The sequence below is a fragment of the Mixophyes fleayi genome, chromosome 10 (genome assembly GCF_038048845.1).
Source record: "Mixophyes fleayi isolate aMixFle1 chromosome 10, aMixFle1.hap1, whole genome shotgun sequence".
Classification (NCBI taxonomy): domain Eukaryota; kingdom Metazoa; phylum Chordata; class Amphibia; order Anura; family Limnodynastidae; genus Mixophyes; species Mixophyes fleayi.
The window spans coordinates 43310611-43332177 of NC_134411.1; the positions used below are offsets into that span (position 1 = coordinate 43310611).

General features: G+C 36.1%; 10 non-coding genes across 10 annotated transcripts; all 10 read right to left on the reverse strand.

Annotated features, from left to right (window-relative positions):
- Nucleotides 1–888: 888 nt before the first annotated feature.
- Nucleotides 889–960, reverse strand: TRNAQ-UUG (transfer RNA glutamine (anticodon UUG)). The gene has a single exon. It is a non-coding gene; the product is annotated as a tRNA-Gln (tRNA).
- Nucleotides 961–2946: 1986 nt separating this feature from the next.
- On the reverse strand, nt 2947–3018 carry TRNAQ-UUG (transfer RNA glutamine (anticodon UUG)). The gene has a single exon. It is a non-coding gene; the product is annotated as a tRNA-Gln (tRNA).
- A 1997-nt stretch (nt 3019–5015) lies between these two features.
- Nucleotides 5016–5087, reverse strand: TRNAQ-UUG (transfer RNA glutamine (anticodon UUG)). Its single transcript has one exon. It is a non-coding gene; the product is annotated as a tRNA-Gln (tRNA).
- A 1997-nt stretch (nt 5088–7084) lies between these two features.
- On the reverse strand, nt 7085–7156 carry TRNAQ-UUG (transfer RNA glutamine (anticodon UUG)). Its single transcript has one exon. It is a non-coding gene; the product is annotated as a tRNA-Gln (tRNA).
- Nucleotides 7157–9153: 1997 nt separating this feature from the next.
- TRNAQ-UUG (transfer RNA glutamine (anticodon UUG)) lies at nt 9154–9225 on the reverse strand. The gene has a single exon. It is a non-coding gene; the product is annotated as a tRNA-Gln (tRNA).
- A 1997-nt stretch (nt 9226–11222) lies between these two features.
- On the reverse strand, nt 11223–11294 carry TRNAQ-UUG (transfer RNA glutamine (anticodon UUG)). Its single transcript has one exon. It is a non-coding gene; the product is annotated as a tRNA-Gln (tRNA).
- Nucleotides 11295–13291: 1997 nt separating this feature from the next.
- On the reverse strand, nt 13292–13363 carry TRNAQ-UUG (transfer RNA glutamine (anticodon UUG)). Its single transcript has one exon. It is a non-coding gene; the product is annotated as a tRNA-Gln (tRNA).
- A 1997-nt stretch (nt 13364–15360) lies between these two features.
- TRNAQ-UUG (transfer RNA glutamine (anticodon UUG)) lies at nt 15361–15432 on the reverse strand. The gene has a single exon. It is a non-coding gene; the product is annotated as a tRNA-Gln (tRNA).
- Nucleotides 15433–17429: 1997 nt separating this feature from the next.
- On the reverse strand, nt 17430–17501 carry TRNAQ-UUG (transfer RNA glutamine (anticodon UUG)). The gene has a single exon. It is a non-coding gene; the product is annotated as a tRNA-Gln (tRNA).
- A 1997-nt stretch (nt 17502–19498) lies between these two features.
- On the reverse strand, nt 19499–19570 carry TRNAQ-UUG (transfer RNA glutamine (anticodon UUG)). Its single transcript has one exon. It is a non-coding gene; the product is annotated as a tRNA-Gln (tRNA).
- Nucleotides 19571–21567: the final 1997 nt, after the last annotated feature.

The window sequence follows — 21567 nt, forward strand, 5'->3', positions numbered from 1 at the left end:
GTTCCAGGATTCAGGTAATAGGAGTAAAACCATCATCGGAAACAAAGTAAGAAACTGCACAGTAATCAAGAAGTGGACATCCACTCTAAAAGACTGTCCCGTGATTAAAAATATCCCAAACTAATAACCAGATTGCTAAGGAATAGAAGCCATTTGGTTTCAACAACATGTGAAATCAGACTGAAGTGCTTGAAAGCCAGAATGCTAGCCAATTCACCACAAATTCCCACACCCAAGCTCATGCAGAAATGTTTTCATAAGGTTTTCAGTTTAGTATCTTGTTTTAGCTACCTTTTATATGAAATATACTGCAGCAGTAAATTCTTCTGCTGTGCATTAAATCTGTTTTATATACTGTTAACATGGTGTTTATCCTTTATTGAAATAATGGCTGAATAATATACAGTGTTTTACAAATAACAATTTATCTATTCTCATTAATCCCTGTCCCAGTGAGGTGTCAAGTCTAAATTCTCTAATACACATGCATACTGGGCTCAATTTTATCACTTGCCAATTAGCATATTGGTATGTTTTTTGGACTGGATTTGGGCAGGGGCACTTAAGGAGAAGCTTTCCTTGCACAATAAGGAATTTCAAACTCCACAATAGTGGATTATGGTCTGGGTTTCAATTGGATCCATGTGAGGCAGCAGTGCTAACTACTTTGCACCGTACCAACCATCTCAGTACACATGTATGGTATTGCATGGAGACTCTCTGTTTTGTTTTATTTCATATCTTACCGCATGAATAATTTAGCTGATTATTCAGACAATACTGTTTTGTGCCTCTTGTATTTGTTTTCTTTTGTCTCTGCTAGCTAGAGTTACATATATTGAATTGTGTTCACATTTCATATGACATCTTTAAGAAAAAACAAAAGCAAGGTTCCACTGAGATTTGAACTCAGATCGCTGGATTCAAAGTCCAAAGTGCTAACCATTACACCATAGAACCAACTGTAGAAATGGCAATTTGAGTATTCTTTTAGGAATGCAATACCAGTGTTTGCCAATAGGGCTGTATCTTCTTATTGGAATAATTTGTTTTCATCTGCTTCATTATGGTGTTATACTATTGCGTACACAGATTGGATGAACATTTCAATTTCTCTTAAAATAAAATACATCTTACCTTTTCATTTTTATTATGTTGAACAAAGTTAAAAGTACAAAAAATCCAGATTACAATGTTAGGAAATCCATTTGAAATATTATTACCAGATAGAAACAACCTAAATTGTATTTCCCTTTGCTGCTTGTCCAAATACAAATGGTTAGATTACTATGACTTGTATGGTTTCTCTGTATACCGTGCAGACTATGATAGCAATAAGCAGCATCAAAATAGTTTTTGCCAAAGTGATCAATGGATTTCGATTTTGAATAATGCTCAAGCTCCATTTCCCTTCCAGTGAATGTAGCCTAGGACAACTGAGACCCCTAAAATTGCAATTGTGGCATTGAATGCACAGGTTCGTTATCTATTAATTGAAGCACTGGGAGTTTTCTATATAAGGTCTTTTCCAGTATATTTGTGCACCATGACTAAAATCTACTACTACAATACATTTAAAATATATCCCTGTCTGTCCCAAAATGTCTTTGGCATTCCATTCCTTATTGAAGTGTTTATCATTACTCTTCACAATCACTGTAGGAGGAAACTCTAGCTCACCATCTATGTGTGATATTATTACTGAAAAAGCAGCATGTATTTACATTTTTCCACTGGATTATTTTGACATCCTGTTGCATAAGCAGTGTCTGTATAACAGATCCCATACCCATATAGTAATGTCAATGTGTTGGAAAGCTGTGTGTGGTCAACTTCACAGACAATCCTCTTTTGGACAAGTCTTGTAGCAAATTTAGGAGCCTAATCTCCTGGGGTTCTCAGCTATCTGAAGCAGAGTGCCAATAGGATGTGATCAGGCTGATAGGTTCCTTGGGGAGAGTAAGGCTGCCCATAAGTCTCCCTTATTGCTCAAAAGAATGCTTTGATTGAGGTTCTTAAAGTGGAATGTATGGACTTGTTAGCAATGTACTTCAAGCTCACAGCAATTGGTTCCAGGATTCAGGTAATAGGAGTAAAACCATCATCGGAAACAAAGTAAGAAACTGCACAGTAATCAAGAAGTGGACATCCACTCTAAAAGACTGTCCCGTGATTAAAAATATCCCAAACTAATAACCAGATTGCTAAGGAATAGAAGCCATTTGGTTTCAACAACATGTGAAATCAGACTGAAGTGCTTGAAAGCCAGAATGCTAGCCAATTCACCACAAATTCCCACACCCAAGCTCATGCAGAAATGTTTTCAGTTTAGTATCTTGTTTTAGCTACCTTTTATATGAAATATACTGCAGCAGTAAATTCTTCTGCTGTGCATTAAATCTGTTTTATATACTGTTAACATGGTGTTTATCCTTTATTGAAATAATGGCTGAATAATATACAGTGTTTTACAAATAACAATTTATCTATTCTCATTAATCCCTGTCCCAGTGAGGTGTCAAGTCTAAATTCTCTAATACACATGCATACTGGGCTCAATTTTATCACTTGCCAATTAGCATATTGGTATGTTTTTTGGACTGGATTTGGGCAGGGGCACTTAAGGAGAAGCTTTCCTTGCACAATAAGGAATTTCAAACTCCACAATAGTGGATTATGGTCTGGGTTTCAATTGGATCCATGTGAGGCAGCAGTGCTAACTACTTTGCACCGTACCAACCATCTCAGTACACATGTATGGTATTGCATGGAGACTCTCTGTTTTGTTTTATTTCATATCTTACCGCATGAATAATTTAGCTGATTATTCAGACAATACTGTTTTGTGCCTCTTGTATTTGTTTTATTTTGTCTCTGCTAGCTAGAGTTACATATATTGAATTGTGTTCACATTTCATATGACATCTTTAAGAAAAAACAAAAGCAAGGTTCCACTGAGATTTGAACTCAGATCGCTGGATTCAAAGTCCAAAGTGCTAACCATTACACCATGGAACCAACTGTAGAAATTGCAATTTGAGTATTCTTTTAGGACTGCAATACCAGTGTTTGCCAATAGGGCTGCATCTTCTTATTGGAATAATTTGTTTTCATCTGCTTCTTTATGGTGTTATACTATTGCGTACACAGATTGGATGAACATTTCAATTTCTCTTAACATAAAATACATCTTACCTTTTCATTTTTATTATGTTGAACAAAGTTAAAAGTACAAAAAATCCAGATTACAATGTTAGGAAATCCATTTGAAATGTTATTACCAGATAGAAACAACCTAAATTGTATCTCCCTTTGCTGCTTGTCCAAATACAAATGGTTAGATTACTATGACTTGTATGGTTTCTCTGTATACCGTGCAGACTATGATAGCAATAAGCAGCATCAAAATAGTTTTTGCCAAAGTGATCAATGGATTTCGATTTTGAATAATGCTCAAGCTCCATTTCCCTTCCAGTGAATGTAGCCTAGGACAACTGAGACCCCTAAAATTGCAATTGTGGCATTGAATGCACAGGTTTGTTATCTATTAATTGAAGCACTGGGAGTTTTCTATATAAGGTCTTTTCCAGTATATTTGTGCACCATGACTAAAATCTACTACTACAATACATTTAAAATATATCCCTGTCTGTCCCAAAATGTCTTTGGCATTCCATTCCTTATTGAAGTGTTTATCATTACTCTTCACAATCACTGTAGGAGGAAACTCTAGCTCACCATCTATGTGTGATATTATTACTGAAAAAGCAGCATGTATTTACATTTTTCCGCTGGATTATCTTGACATCCTGTTGCATAAGCAGTGTCTGTATAACAGATCCCATACCCATATAGTAATGTCAATGTGTTGGAAAGCTGTGTGTGGTCAACTTCACAGACAATCCTCTTTTGGACAAGTCTTGTAACAAATTTAGGAGCCTAATCTCCTGGGGCTCTCAGCTATCTGAAGCAGAGTGCCAATAGGATGTGATCAGGCTGATAGGTTCCTTGGGGAGAGTAAGGCTGCCCATAAGTCTCCCTTATTGCTCAAAAGAATGCTTTGATTGAGGTTCTTAAAGTGGAATGTATGGACTTGTTAGCCCTGTACTTCAAGCTCACAGCAATTGGTTCCAGGATTCAGGTAATAGGAGTAAAACCATCATCGGAAACAAAGTAAGAAACTGCACAGTAATCAAGAAGTGGACATCCACTCTAAAAGACTGTCCCGTGATTAAAAATATCCCAAACTAATAACCAGATTGCTAAGGAATAGAAACCATTTGGTTTCAACAACATGTGAAATCAGACTGAAGTGCTTGAAAGCCAGAATGCTAGCCAATTCACCACAAATTCCCACACCCAAGCTCATGCAGAAATGTTTTCATAAGGTTTTCAGTTTAGTATCTTGTTTTAGCTACCTTTTATATGAAATATACTGCAGCAGTAAATTCTTCTGCTGTGCATTAAATCTGTTTTATATACTGTTAACATGGTGTTTATCCTTTATTGAAATAATGGCTGAATAATATACAGTGTTTTACAAATAACAATTTATCTATTCTCATTAATCCCTGTCCCAGTGAGGTGTCAAGTCTAAATTCTCTAATACACATGCATACTGGGCTCAATTTTATCACTTGCCAATTAGCATATTGGTATGTTTTTTGGACTGGATTTGGGCAGGGGCACTTAAGGAGAAGCTTTCCTTGCACAATAAGGAATTTCAAACTCCACAATAGTGGATTATGGTCTGGGTTTCAATTGGATCCATGTGAGGCAGCAGTGCTAACTACTTTGCACCGTACCAACCATCTCAGTACACATGTATGGTATTGCATGGAGACTCTCTGTTTTGTTTTATTTCATATCTTACCGCATGAATAATTTAGCTGATTATTCAGACAATACTGTTTTGTGCCTCTTGTATTTGTTTTATTTTGTCTCTGCTAGCTAGAGTTACATATATTGAATTGTGTTCACATTTCATATGACATCTTTAAGAAAAAACAAAAGCAAGGTTCCACTGAGATTTGAACTCAGATCGCTGGATTCAAAGTCCAAAGTGCTAACCATTACACCATGGAACCAACTGTAGAAATTGCAATTTGAGTATTCTTTTAGGACTGCAATACCAGTGTTTGCCAATAGGGCTGCATCTTCTTATTGTAATAATTTGTTTTCATCTGCTTCTTTATGGTGTTATACTATTGCGTACACAGATTGGATGAACATTTCAATTTCTCTTAACATAAAATACATCTTACCTTTTCATTTTTATTATGTTGAACAAAGTTAAAAGTACAAAAAATCCAGATTACAATGTTAGGAAATCCATTTGAAATATTATTACCAGATAGAAACAACCTAAATTGTATTTCCCTTTGCTGCTTGTCCAAATACAAATGGTTAGATTACTATGACTTGTATGGTTTCTCTGTATACCGTGCAGACTATGATAGCAATAAGCAGCATCAAAATAGTTTTTGCCAAAGTGATCAATGGATTTCGATTTTGAATAATGCTCAAGCTCCATTTCCCTTCCAGTGAATGTAGCCTAGGACAACTGAGACCCCTAAAATTGCAATTGTGGCATTGAATGCACAGGTTCGTTATCTATTAATTGAAGCACTGGGAGTTTTCTATATAAGGTCTTTTCCAGTATATTTGTGCACCATGACTAAAATCTACTACTACAATACATTTAAAATATATCCCTGTCTGTCCCAAAATGTCTTTGGCATTCCATTCCTTATTGAAGTGTTTATCATTACTCTTCACAATCACTGTAGGAGGAAACTCTAGCTCACCATCTATGTGTGATATTATTACTGAAAAAGCAGCATGTATTTACATTTTTCCACTGGATTATTTTGACATCCTGTTGCATAAGCAGTGTCTGTATAACAGATCCCATACCCATATAGTAATGTCAATGTGTTGGAAAGCTGTGTGTGGTCAACTTCACAGACAATCCTCTTTTGGACAAGTCTTGTAGCAAATTTAGGAGCCTAATCTCCTGGGGTTCTCAGCTATCTGAAGCAGAGTGCCAATAGGATGTGATCAGGCTGATAGGTTCCTTGGGGAGAGTAAGGCTGCCCATAAGTCTCCCTTATTGCTCAAAAGAATGCTTTGATTGAGGTTCTTAAAGTGGAATGTATGGACTTGTTAGCAATGTACTTCCAGCTCACAGCAATTGGTTCCAGGATTCAGGTAATAGGAGTAAAACCATCATCGGAAACAAAGTAAGAAACTGCACAGTAATCAAGAAGTGGACATCCACTCTAAAAGACTGTCCCGTGATTAAAAATATCCCAAACTAATAACCAGATTGCTAAGGAATAGAAGCCATTTGGTTTCAACAACATGTGAAATCAGACTGAAGTGCTTGAAAGCCAGAATGCTAGCCAATTCACCACAAATTCCCACACCCAAGCTCATGCAGAAATGTTTTCATAAGGTTTTCAGTTTAGTATCTTGTTTTAGCTACCTTTTATATGAAATATACTGCAGCAGTAAATTCTTCTGCTGTGCATTAAATCTGTTTTATATACTGTTAACATGGTGTTTATCCTTTATTGAAATAATGGCTGAATAATATACAGTGTTTTACAAATAACAATTTATCTATTCTCATTAATCCCTGTCCCAGTGAGGTGTCAAGTCTAAATTCTCTAATACACATGCATACTGGGCTCAATTTTATCACTTGCCAATTAGCATATTGGTATGTTTTTTGGACTGGATTTGGGCAGGGGCACTTAAGGAGAAGCTTTCCTTGCACAATAAGGAATTTCAAACTCCACAATAGTGGATTATGGTCTGGGTTTCAATTGGATCCATGTGAGGCAGCAGTGCTAACTACTTTGCACCGTACCAACCATCTCAGTACACATGTATGGTATTGCATGGAGACTCTCTGTTTTGTTTTATTTCATATCTTACCGCATGAATAATTTAGCTGATTATTCAGACAATACTGTTTTGTGCCTCTTGTATTTGTTTTCTTTTGTCTCTGCTAGCTAGACTTACATATATTGAATTGTGTTCACATTTCATATGACATCTTTAAGAAAAAACAAAAGCAAGGTTCCACTGAGATTTGAACTCAGATCGCTGGATTCAAAGTCCAAAGTGCTAACCATTACACCATAGAACCAACTGTAGAAATGGCAATTTGAGTATTCTTTTAGGAATGCAATACCAGTGTTTGCCAATAGGGCTGTATCTTCTTATTGGAATAATTTGTTTTCATCTGCTTCATTATGGTGTTATACTATTGCGTACACAGATTGGATGAACATTTCAATTTCTCTTAAAATAAAATACATCTTACCTTTTCATTTTTATTATGTTGAACAAAGTTAAAAGTACAAAAAATAAAGATTACAATGTTAGGAAATCCATTTGAAATATTATTACCAGATAGAAACAACCTAAATTGTATTTCCCTTTGCTGCTTGTCCAAATACAAATGGTTAGATTACTATGACTTGTATGGTTTCTCTGTATACCGTGCAGACTATGATAGCAATAAGCAGCATCAAAATAGTTTTTGCCAAAGTGATCAATGGATTTCGATTTTGAATAATGCTCAAGCTCCATTTCCCTTCCAGTGAATGTAGCCTAGGACAACTGAGACCCCTAAAATTGCAATTGTGGCATTGAATGCACAGGTTCGTTATCTATTAATTGAAGCACTGGGAGTTTTCTATATAAGGTCTTTTCCAGTATATTTGTGCACCATGACTAAAATCTACTACTACAATACATTTAAAATATATCCCTGTCTGTCCCAAAATGTCTTTGGCATTCCATTCCTTATTGAAGTGTTTATCATTACTCTTCACAATCACTGTAGGAGGAAACTCTAGCTCACCATCTATGTGTGATATTATTACTGAAAAAGCAGCATGTATTTACATTTTTCCACTGGATTATTTTGACATCCTGTTGCATAAGCAGTGTCTGTATAACAGATCCCATACCCATATAGTAATGTCAATGTGTTGGAAAGCTGTGTGTGGTCAACTTCACAGACAATCCTCTTTTGGACAAGTCTTGTAGCAAATTTAGGAGCCTAATCTCCTGGGGTTCTCAGCTATCTGAAGCAGAGTGCCAATAGGATGTGATCAGGCTGATAGGTTCCTTGGGGAGAGTAAGGCTGCCCATAAGTCTCCCTTATTGCTCAAAAGAATGCTTTGATTGAGGTTCTTAAAGTGGAATGTATGGACTTGTTAGCAATGTACTTCAAGCTCACAGCAATTGGTTCCAGGATTCAGGTAATAGGAGTAAAACCATCATCGGAAACAAAGTAAGAAACTGCACAGTAATCAAGAAGTGGACATCCACTCTAAAAGACTGTCCCGTGATTAAAAATATCCCAAACTAATAACCAGATTGCTAAGGAATAGAAGCCATTTGGTTTCAACAACATGTGAAATCAGACTGAAGTGCTTGAAAGCCAGAATGCTAGCCAATTCACCACAAATTCCCACACCCAAGCTCATGCAGAAATGTTTTCATAAGGTTTTCAGTTTAGTATCTTGTTTTAGCTACCTTTTATATGAAATATACTGCAGCAGTAAATTCTTCTGCTGTGCATTAAATCTGTTTTATATACTGTTAACATGGTGTTTATCCTTTATTGAAATAATGGCTGAATAATATACAGTGTTTTACAAATAACAATTTATCTATTCTCATTAATCCCTGTCCCAGTGAGGTGTCAAGTCTAAATTCTCTAATACACATGCATACTGGGCTCAATTTTATCACTTGCCAATTAGCATATTGGTATGTTTTTTGGACTGGATTTGGGCAGGGGCACTTAAGGAGAAGCTTTCCTTGCACAATAAGGAATTTCAAACTCCACAATAGTGGATTATGGTCTGGGTTTCAATTGGATCCATGTGAGGCAGCAGTGCTAACTACTTTGCACCGTACCAACCATCTCAGTACACATGTATGGTATTGCATGGAGACTCTCTGTTTTGTTTTATTTCATATCTTACCGCATGAATAATTTAGCTGATTATTCAGACAATACTGTTTTGTGCCTCTTGTATTTGTTTTCTTTTGTCTCTGCTAGCTAGAGTTACATATATTGAATTGTGTTCACATTTCATATGACATCTTTAAGAAAAAACAAAAGCAAGGTTCCACTGAGATTTGAACTCAGATCGCTGGATTCAAAGTCCAAAGTGCTAACCATTACACCATAGAACCAACTGTAGAAATGGCAATTTGAGTATTCTTTTAGGAATGCAATACCAGTGTTTGCCAATAGGGCTGTATCTTCTTATTGGAATAATTTGTTTTCATCTGCTTCATTATGGTGTTATACTATTGCGTACACAGATTGGATGAACATTTCAATTTCTCTTAAAATAAAATACATCTTACCTTTTCATTTTTATTATGTTGAACAAAGTTAAAAGTACAAAAAATCCAGATTACAATGTTAGGAAATCCATTTGAAATATTATTACCAGATAGAAACAACCTAAATTGTATTTCCCTTTGCTGCTTGTCCAAATACAAATGGTTAGATTACTATGACTTGTATGGTTTCTCTGTATACCGTGCAGACTATGATAGCAATAAGCAGCATCAAAATAGTTTTTGCCAAAGTGATCAATGGATTTCGATTTTGAATAATGCTCAAGCTCCATTTCCCTTCCAGTGAATGTAGCCTAGGACAACTGAGACCCCTAAAATTGCAATTGTGGCATTGAATGCACAGGTTCGTTATCTATTAATTGAAGCACTGGGAGTTTTCTATATAAGGTCTTTTCCAGTATATTTGTGCACCATGACTAAAATCTACTACTACAATACATTTAAAATATATCCCTGTCTGTCCCAAAATGTCTTTGGCATTCCATTCCTTATTGAAGTGTTTATCATTACTCTTCACAATCACTGTAGGAGGAAACTCTAGCTCACCATCTATGTGTGATATTATTACTGAAAAAGCAGCATGTATTTACATTTTTCCACTGGATTATTTTGACATCCTGTTGCATAAGCAGTGTCTGTATAACAGATCCCATACCCATATAGTAATGTCAATGTGTTGGAAAGCTGTGTGTGGTCAACTTCACAGACAATCCTCTTTTGGACAAGTCTTGTAGCAAATTTAGGAGCCTAATCTCCTGGGGTTCTCAGCTATCTGAAGCAGAGTGCCAATAGGATGTGATCAGGCTGATAGGTTCCTTGGGGAGAGTAAGGCTGCCCATAAGTCTCCCTTATTGCTCAAAAGAATGCTTTGATTGAGGTTCTTAAAGTGGAATGTATGGACTTGTTAGCAATGTACTTCAAGCTCACAGCAATTGGTTCCAGGATTCAGGTAATAGGAGTAAAACCATCATCGGAAACAAAGTAAGAAACTGCACAGTAATCAAGAAGTGGACATCCACTCTAAAAGACTGTCCCGTGATTAAAAATATCCCAAACTAATAACCAGATTGCTAAGGAATAGAAGCCATTTGGTTTCAACAACATGTGAAATCAGACTGAAGTGCTTGAAAGCCAGAATGCTAGCCAATTCACCACAAATTCCCACACCCAAGCTCATGCAGAAATGTTTTCATAAGGTTTTCAGTTTAGTATCTTGTTTTAGCTACCTTTTATATGAAATATACTGCAGCAGTAAATTCTTCTGCTGTGCATTAAATCTGTTTTATATACTGTTAACATGGTGTTTATCCTTTATTGAAATAATGGCTGAATAATATACAGTGTTTTACAAATAACAATTTATCTATTCTCATTAATCCCTGTCCCAGTGAGGTGTCAAGTCTAAATTCTCTAATACACATGCATACTGGGCTCAATTTTATCACTTGCCAATTAGCATATTGGTATGTTTTTTGGACTGGATTTGGGCAGGGGCACTTAAGGAGAAGCTTTCCTTGCACAATAAGGAATTTCAAACTCCACAATAGTGGATTATGGTCTGGGTTTCAATTGGATCCATGTGAGGCAGCAGTGCTAACTACTTTGCACCGTACCAACCATCTCAGTACACATGTATGGTATTGCATGGAGACTCTCTGTTTTGTTTTATTTCATATCTTACCGCATGAATAATTTAGCTGATTATTCAGACAATACTGTTTTGTGCCTCTTGTATTTGTTTTATTTTGTCTCTGCTAGCTAGAGTTACATATATTGAATTGTGTTCACATTTCATATGACATCTTTAAGAAAAAACAAAAGCAAGGTTCCACTGAGATTTGAACTCAGATCGCTGGATTCAAAGTCCAAAGTGCTAACCATTACACTATGGAACCAACTGTAGAAATTGCAATTTGAGTATTCTTTTAGGACTGCAATACCAGTGTTTGCCAATAGGGCTGCATCTTCTTATTGGAATAATTTGTTTTCATCTGCTTCTTTATGGTGTTATACTATTGCGTACACAGATTGGATGAACATTTCAATTTCTCTTAACATAAAATACATCTTACCTTTTCATTTTTATTATGTTGAACAAAGTTAAAAGTACAAAAAATCCAGATTACAATGTTAGGAAATCCATTTGAAATGTTATTACCAGATAGAAACAACCTAAATTGTATCTCCCTTTGCTGCTTGTCCAAATACAAATGGTTAGATTACTATGACTTGTATGGTTTCTCTGTATACCGTGCAGACTATGATAGCAATAAGCAGCATCAAAATAGTTTTTGCCAAAGTGATCAATGGATTTCGATTTTGAATAATGCTCAAGCTCCATTTCCCTTCCAGTGAATGTAGCCTAGGACAACTGAGACCCCTAAAATTGCAATTGTGGCATTGAATGCACAGGTTCGTTATCTATTAATTGAAGCACTGGGAGTTTTCTATATAAGGTCTTTTCCAGTATATTTGTGCACCATGACTAAAATCTACTACTACAATACATTTAAAATATATCCCTGTCTGTCCCAAAATGTCTTTGGCATTCCATTCCTTATTGAAGTGTTTATCATTACTCTTCACAATCACTGTAGGAGGAAACTCTAGCTCACCATCTATGTGTGATATTATTACTGAAAAAGCAGCATGTATTTACATTTTTCCGCTGGATTATCTTGACATCCTGTTGCATAAGCAGTGTCTGTATAACAGATCCCATACCCATATAGTAATGTCAATGTGTTGGAAAGCTGTGTGTGGTCAACTTCACAGACAATCCTCTTTTGGACAAGTCTTGTAACAAATTTAGGAGCCTAATCTCCTGGGGCTCTCAGCTATCTGAAGCAGAGTGCCAATAGGATATGATCAGGCTGATAGGTTCCTTGGGGAGAGTAAGGCTGCCCATAAGTCTCCCTTATTGCTCAAAAGAATGCTTTGATTGAGGTTCTTAAAGTGGAATGTATGGACTTGTTAGCCCTGTACTTCAAGCTCACAGCAATTGGTTCCAGGATTCAGGTAATAGGAGTAAAACCATCATCGGAAACAAAGTAAGAAACTGCACAGTAATCAAGAAGTGGACATCCACTCTAAAAGACTGTCCCGTGATTAAAAATATCCCAAACTAATAACCAGATTGCTAAGGAATAGAAGCCATTTGGTTTCAACAACATGTGAAATCAGACTGAAGTGCTTGAAAGCCAGAATGCTAGCCAATTCACCACAAATTCCCACACCCAAGCTCATGCAGAAATGTTTTCATAAGGTTTTCAGTTTAGTATCTTGTTTTAGCTACCTTTTATATGAAATATACTGCAGCAGTAAATTCTTCTGCTGTGCATTAAATCTGTTTTATATACTGTTAACATGGTGTTTATCCTTTATTGAAATAATGGCTGAATAATATACAGTGTTTTACAAATAACAATTTATCTATTCTCATTAATCCCTGTCCCAGTGAGGTGTCAAGTCTAAATTCTCTAATACACATGCATACTGGGCTCAATTTTATCACTTGCCAATTAGCATATTGGTATGTTTTTTGGACTGGATTTGGGCAGGGGCACTTAAGGAGAAGCTTTCCTTGCACAATAAGGAATTTCAAACTCCACAATAGTGGATTATGGTCTGGGTTTCAATTGGATCCATGTGAGGCAGCAGTGCTAACTACTTTGCACCGTACCAACCATCTCAGTACACATGTATGGTATTGCATGGAGACTCTCTGTTTTGTTTTATTTCATATCTTACCGCATGAATAATTTAGCTGATTATTCAGACAATACTGTTTTGTGCCTCTTGTATTTGTTTTCTTTTGTCTCTGCTAGCTAGAGTTACATATATTGAATTGTGTTCACATTTCATATGACATCTTTAAGAAAAAACAAAAGCAAGGTTCCACTGAGATTTGAACTCAGATCGCTGGATTCAAAGTCCAAAGTGCTAACCATTACACCATGGAACCAACTGTAGAAATTTCAATTTGAGTATTCTTTTAGGACTGCAATACCAGTGTTTGCCAATAGGGCTGCATCTTCTTATTGGAATAATTTGTTTTCATCTGCTTCTTTATGGTGTTATACTATTGCGTACACAGATTGGATGAACATTTCAATTTCTCTTAACATAAAATACATCTTACCTTTTCATTTTTATTATGTTGAACAAAGTTAAAAGTACAAAAAATCCAGATTACAATGTTAGGAAATCCATTTGAAATGTTATTACCAGATAGAAACAACCTAAATTGTATCTCCCTTTGCTGCTTGTCCAAAAACAAATGGTTAGATTACTATGACTTGTATGGTTTCTCTGTATACCGTGCAGACTATGATAGCAATAAGCAGCATCAAAATAGTTTTTGCCAAAGTGATCAATGGATTTCGATTTTGAATAATGCTCAAGCTCCATTTCCCTTCCAGTGAATGTAGCCTAGGACAACTGAGACCCCTAAAATTGCAATTGTGGCATTGAATGCACAGGTTCGTTATCTATTAATTGAAGCACTGGGAGTTTTCTATATACGGTCTTTTCCAGTATATTTGTGCACCATGACTAAAATCTACTACTACAATACATTTAAAATATATCCCTGTCTGTCCCAAAATGTCTTTGGCATTCCATTCCTTATTGAAGTGTTTATCATTACTCTTCACAATCACTGTAGGAGGAAACTCTAGCTCACCATCTATGTGTGATATTATTACTGAAAAAGCAGCATGTATTTACATTTTTCCACTGGATTATTTTGACATCCTGTTGCATAAGCAGTGTCTGTATAACAGATCCCATACCCATATAGTAATGTCAATGTGTTGGAAAGCTGTGTGTGGTCAACTTCACAGACAATCCTCTTTTGGACAAGTCTTGTAGCAAATTTAGGAGCCTAATCTCCTGGGGTTCTCAGCTATCTGAAGCAGAGTGCCAATAGGATGTGATCAGGCTGATAGGTTCCTTGGGGAGAGTAAGGCTGCCCATAAGTCTCCCTTATTGCTCAAAAGAATGCTTTGATTGAGGTTCTTAAAGTGGAATGTATGGACTTGTTAGCAATGTACTTCAAGCTCACAGCAATTGGTTCCAGGATTCAGGTAATAGGAGTAAAACCATCATCGGAAACAAAGTAAGAAACTGCACAGTAATCAAGAAGTGGACATCCACTCTAAAAGACTGTCCCGTGATTAAAAATATCCCAAACTAATAACCAGATTGCTAAGGAATAGAAGCCATTTGGTTTCAACAACATGTGAAATCAGACTGAAGTGCTTGAAAGCCAGAATGCTAGCCAATTCACCACAAATTCCCACACCCAAGCTCATGCAGAAATGTTTTCATAAGGTTTTCAGTTTAGTATCTTGTTTTAGCTACCTTTTATATGAAATATACTGCAGCAGTAAATTCTTCTGCTGTGCATTAAATCTGTTTTATATACTGTTAACATGGTGTTTATCCTTTATTGAAATAATGGCTGAATAATATACAGTGTTTTACAAATAACAATTTATCTATTCTCATTAATCCCTGTCCCAGTGAGGTGTCAAGTCTAAATTCTCTAATACACATGCATACTGGGCTCAATTTTATCACTTGCCAATTAGCATATTGGTATGTTTTTTGGACTGGATTTGGGCAGGGGCACTTAAGGAGAAGCTTTCCTTGCACAATAAGGAATTTCAAACTCCACAATAGTGGATTATGGTCTGGGTTTCAATTGGATCCATGTGAGGCAGCAGTGCTAACTACTTTGCACCGTACCAACCATCTCAGTACACATGTATGGTATTGCATGGAGACTCTCTGTTTTGTTTTATTTCATATCTTACCGCATGAATAATTTAGCTGATTATTCAGACAATACTGTTTTGTGCCTCTTGTATTTGTTTTATTTTGTCTCTGCTAGCTAGAGTTACATATATTGAATTGTGTTCACATTTCATATGACATCTTTAAGAAAAAACAAAAGCAAGGTTCCACTGAGATTTGAACTCAGATCGCTGGATTCAAAGTCCAAAGTGCTAACCATTACACCATAGAACCAACTGTAGAAATGGCAATTTGAGTATTCTTTTAGGAATGCAATACCAGTGTTTGCCAATAGGGCTGTATCTTCTTATTGGAATAATTTGTTTTCATCTGCTTCATTATGGTGTTATACTATTGCGTACACAGATTGGATGAACATTTCAATTTCTCTTAAAATAAAATACATCTTACCTTTTCATTTTTATTATGTTGAACAAAGTTAAAAGTACAAAAAATCCAGATTACAATGTTAGGAAATCCATTTGAAATGTTATTACCAGATAGAAACAACCTAAATTGTATCTCCCTTTGCTGCTTGTCCAAAAACAAATGGTTAGATTACTATGACTTGTATGGTTTCTCTGTATACCGTGCAGACTATGATAGCAATAAGCAGCATCAAAATAGTTTTTGCCAAAGTGATCAATGGATTTCGATTTTGAATAATGCTCAAGCTCCATTTCCCTTCCAGTGAATGTAGCCTAGGACAACTGAGACCCCTAAAATTGCAATTGTGGCATTGAATGCACAGGTTCGTTATCTATTAATTGAAGCACTGGGAGTTTTCTATATAAGGTCTTTTCCAGTATATTTGTGCACCATGACTAAAATCTACTACTACAATACATTTAAAATATATCCCTGTCTGTCCCAAAATGTCTTTGGCATTCCATTCCTTATTGAAGTGTTTATCATTACTCTTCACAATCACTGTAGGAGGAAACTCTAGCTCACCATCTATGTGTGATATTATTACTGAAAAAGCAGCATGTATTTACATTTTTCCACTGGATTATTTTGACATCCTGTTGCATAAGCAGTGTCTGTATAACAGATCCCATACCCATATAGTAATGTCAATGTGTTGGAAAGCTGTATGTGGTCAACTTCACAGACAATCCTCTTTTGGACAAGTCTTGTAGCAAATTTAGGAGCCTAATCTCCTGGGGTTCTCAGCTATCTGAAGCAGAGTGCCAATAGGATGTGATCAGGCTGATAGGTTCCTTGGGGAGAGTAAGGCTGCCCATAAGTCTCCCTTATTGCTCAAAAGAATGCTTTGATTGAGGTTCTTAAAGTGGAATGTATGGACTTGTTAGCCCTGTACTTCAAGCTCACAGCAATTGGTTCCAGGATTCAGGTAATAGGAGTAAAACCATCATCGGAAACAAAGTAAGAAACTGCACAGTAATCAAGAAGTGGACATCCACTCTAAAAGACTGTCCCGTGATTAAAAATATCCCAAACTAATAACCAGATTGCTAAGGAATAGAAGCCATTTGGTTTCAACAACATGTGAAATCAGACTGAAGTGCTTGAAAGCCAGAATGCTAGCCAATTCACCACAAATTCCCACACCCAAGCTCATGCAGAAATGTTTTCATAAGGTTTTCAGTTTAGTATCTTGTTTTAGCTACCTTTTATATGAAATATACTGCAGCAGTAAATTCTTCTGCTGTGCATTAAATCTGTTTTATATACTGTTAACATGGTGTTTATCCTTTATTGAAATAATGGCTGAATAATATACAGTGTTTTACAAATAACAATTTATCTATTCTCATTAATCCCTGTCCCAGTGAGGTGTCAAGTCTAAATTCTCTAATACACATGCATACTGGGCTCAATTTTATCACTTGCCAATTAGCATATTGGTATGTTTTTTGGACTGGATTTGGGCAGGGGCACTTAAGGAGAAGCTTTCCTTGCACAATAAGGAATTTCAAACTCCACAATAGTGGATTATGGTCTGGGTTTCAATTGGATCCATGTGAGGCAGCAGTGCTAACTACTTTGCACCGTACCAACCATCTCAGTACACATGTATGGTATTGCATGGAGACTCTCTGTTTTGTTTTATTTCATATCTTACCGCATGAATAATTTAGCTGATTATTCAGACAATACTGTTTTGTGCCTCTTGTATTTGTTTTATTTTGTCTCTGCTAGCTAGAGTTACATATATTGAATTGTGTTCACATTTCATATGACATCTTTAAGAAAAAACAAAAGCAAGGTTCCACTGAGATTTGAACTCAGATCGCTGGATTCAAAGTCCAAAGTGCTAACCATTACACCATGGAACCAACTGTAGAAATTGCAATTTGAGTATTCTTTTAGGACTGCAATACCAGTGTTTGCCAATAGGGCTGCATCTTCTTATTGGAATAATTTGTTTTCATCTGCTTCTTTATGGTGTTATACTATTGCGTACACAGATTGGATGAACATTTCAATTTCTCTTAACATAAAATACATCTTACCTTTTCATTTTTATTATGTTGAACAAAGTTAAAAGTACAAAAAATCCAGATTACAATGTTAGGAAATCCATTTGAAATGTTATTACCAGATAGAAACAACCTAAATTGTATCTCCCTTTGCTGCTTGTCCAAATACAAATGGTTAGATTACTATGACTTGTATGGTTTCTCTGTATACCGTGCAGACTATGATAGCAATAAGCAGCATCAAAATAGTTTTTGCCAAAGTGATCAATGGATTTCGATTTTGAATAATGCTCAAGCTCCATTTCCCTTCCAGTGAATGTAGCCTAGGACAACTGAGACCCCTAAAATTGCAATTGTGGCATTGAATGCACAGGTTCGTTATCTATTAATTGAAGCACTGGGAGTTTTCTATATAAGGTCTTTTCCAGTATATTTGTGCACCATGACTAAAATCTACTACTACAATACATTTAAAATATATCCCTGTCTGTCCCAAAATGTCTTTGGCATTCCATTCCTTATTGAAGTGTTTATCATTACTCTTCACAATCACTGTAGGAGGAAACTCTAGCTCACCATCTATGTGTGATATTATTACTGAAAAAGCAGCATGTATTTACATTTTTCCACTGGATTAACTTGACATCCTGTTGCATAAGCAGTGTCTGTATAACAGATCCCATACCCATATAGTAATGTCAATGTGTTGGAAAGCTGTGTGTGGTCAACTTCACAAACAATCCTCTTTTGGACAAGTCTTGTAGCAAATTTAGGAGCCTAATCTCCTGGGGTTCTCAGCTATCTGAAGCAGAGTGCCAATAGGATGTGATCAGGCTGATAGGTTCCTTGGGGAGAGTAAGGCTGCCCATAAGTCTCCCTTATTGCTCAAAAGAATGCTTTGATTGAGGTTCTTAAAGTGGAATGTATGGACTTGTTAGCCCTGTACTTCAAGCTCACAGCAATTGGTACCAGGATTCAGGTAATAGGAGAAAAACCATCATCGGAAACAAAGTAAGAAACTGCACAGTAATCAAGAAGTGGACATCCACTCTAAAAGACTGTCCTGTGATTAAAAATATCCCAAACTAATAACCAGATTGCTAAGGAATAGAAGCCATTTGGTTTCAACAACATGTGAAATCAGACTGAAGAGCTTGAAAGCCAGAATGCTAGCCAATTCACCACAAATTCCCACACCCAAGCTTATGCAGAAATGTTTTCATAAGGTTTTCAGTTTAGTATCTTGTTTTAGCTACCTTTTATATGAAATATACTGCAGCAGTAAATTCTTCTGCTGTGCATTAAATCTGTTTTATATACTGTTAACATGGTGTTTATCCTTTATTGAAATAATGGCTGAATAATATACAGTGTTTTACGAATAACAATTTATCTATTCTCATTAATCCCTGTCCCAGTGAGGTGTCAAGTCTAAATTCTCTAATACACATGCATACTGGGCTCAATTTTATCACTTGCCAATTAGCATATTGGTATGTTTTTTGGACTGGATTTGGGCAGGGGCACTTAAGGAGAAGCTTTCCTTGCACAATAAGGAATTTCAAACTCCACAATAGTGGATTATGGTCTGGGTTTCAATTGGATCCATGTGAGGCAGCAGTGCTAACTACTTTGCACCGTACCAACCATCTCAGTACACATGTATGGTATTGCATGGAGACTCTCTGTTTTGTTTTATTTCATATCTTACCGCATGAATAATTTAGCTGATTATTCAGACAATACTGTTTTGTGCCTCTTGTATTTGTTTTATTTTGTCTCTGCTAGCTAGAGTTACATATATTGAATTGTGTTCACATTTCATATGACATCTTTAAGAAAAAACAAAAGCAAGGTTCCACTGAGATTTGAACTCAGATCGCTGGATTCAAAGTCCAAAGTGCTAACCATTACACCATGGAACCAACTGTAGAAATTGCAATTTGAGTATTCTTTTAGGACTGCAATACCAGTGTTTGCCAATAGGGCTGCATCTTCTTATTGGAATAATTTGTTTTCATCTGCTTCTTTATGGTGTTATACTATTGCGTACACAGATTGGATGAACATTTCAATTTCTCTTAACATAAAATACATCTTACCTTTTCATTTTTATTATGTTGAACAAAGTTAAAAGTACAAAAAATCCAGATTACAATGTTAGGAAATCCATTTGAAATGTTATTACCAGATAGAAACAACCTAAATTGTATCTCCCTTTGCTGCTTGTCCAAAAACAAATGGTTAGATTACTATGACTTGTATGGTTTCTCTGTATACCGTGCAGACTATGATAGCAATAAGCAGCATCAAAATAGTTTTTGCCAAAGTGATCAATGGATTTCGATTTTGAATAATGCTCAAGCTCCATTTCCCTTCCAGTGAATGTAGCCTAGGACAACTGAGACCCCTAAAATTGCAATTGTGGCATTGAATGCACAGGTTCGTTATCTATTAATTGAAGCACTGGGAGTTTTCTATATAAGGTCTTTTCCAGTATATTTGTGCACCATGACTAAAATCTACTACTACAATACATTTAAAATATATCCCTGTCTGTCCCAAAATGTCTTTGGCATTCCATTCCTTATTGAAGTGTTTATCATTACTCTTCACAATCACTGTAGGAGGAAACTCTAGCTCACCATCTATGTGTGATATTATTACTGAAAAAGCAGCATGTATTTACATTTTTCCACTGGATTATTTTGACATCCTGTTGCATAAGCAGTGTCTGTATAACAGATCCCATACCCATATAGTAATGTCAATGTGTTGGAAAGCTGTGTGTGGTCAACTTCACAGACAATCCTCTTTTGGACAAGTCTTGTAGCAAATTTAGGAGCCTAATCTCCTGGGGTTCTCAGCTATCTGAAGCAGAGTGCCAATAGGATGTGATCAGGCTGATAGGTTCCTTGGGGAGAGTAAGGCTGCCCATAAGTCTCCCTTATTGCTCAAAAGAATGCTTTGATTGAGGTTCTTAAAGTGGAATGTATGGACTTGTTAGCCCTGTACTTCAAGCTCACAGCAATTGGTTCCAGGATTCAGGTAATAGGAGTAAAACCATCATCGGAAACAAAGTAAGAAACTGCACAGTAATCAAGAAGTGGACATCCACTCTAAAAGACTGTCCCGTGATTAAAAATATCCCAAACTAATAACCAGATTGCTAAGGAATAGAAGCCATTTGGTTTCAACAACATGTGAAATCAGACTGAAGTGCTTGAAAGCCAGAATGCTAGCCAATTCACCACAAATTCCCACACCCAAGCTCATGCAGAAATGTTTTCATAAGGTTTTCAGTTTAGTATCTTGTTTTAGCTACCTTTTATATGAAATATACTGCAGCAGTAAATTCTTCTGCTGTGCATTAAATCTGTTTTATATACTGTTAACATGGTGTTTATCCTTTATTGAAATAATGGCTGAATAATATACAGTGTTTTACAAATAACAATTTATCTATTCTCATTAATCCCTGTCCCAGTGAGGTGTCAAGTCTAAATTCTCTAATACACATGCATACTGGGCTCAATTTTATCACTTGCCAATTAGCATATTGGTATGTTTTTTGGACTGGATTTGGGCAGGGGCACTTAAGGAGAAGCTTTCCTTGCACAATAAGGAATTTCAAACTCCACAATAGTGGATTATGGTCTGGGTTTCAATTGGATCCATGTGAGGCAGCAGTGCTAACTACTTTGCACCGTACCAACCATCTCAGTACACATGTATGGTATTGCATGGAGACTCTCTGTTTTGTTTTATTTCATATCTTACCGCATGAATAATTTAGCTGATTATTCAGACAATACTGTTTTGTGCCTCTTGTATTTGTTTTATTTTGTCTCTGCTAGCTAGAGTTACATATATTGAATTGTGTTCACATTTCATATGACATCTTTAAGAAAAAACAAAAGCA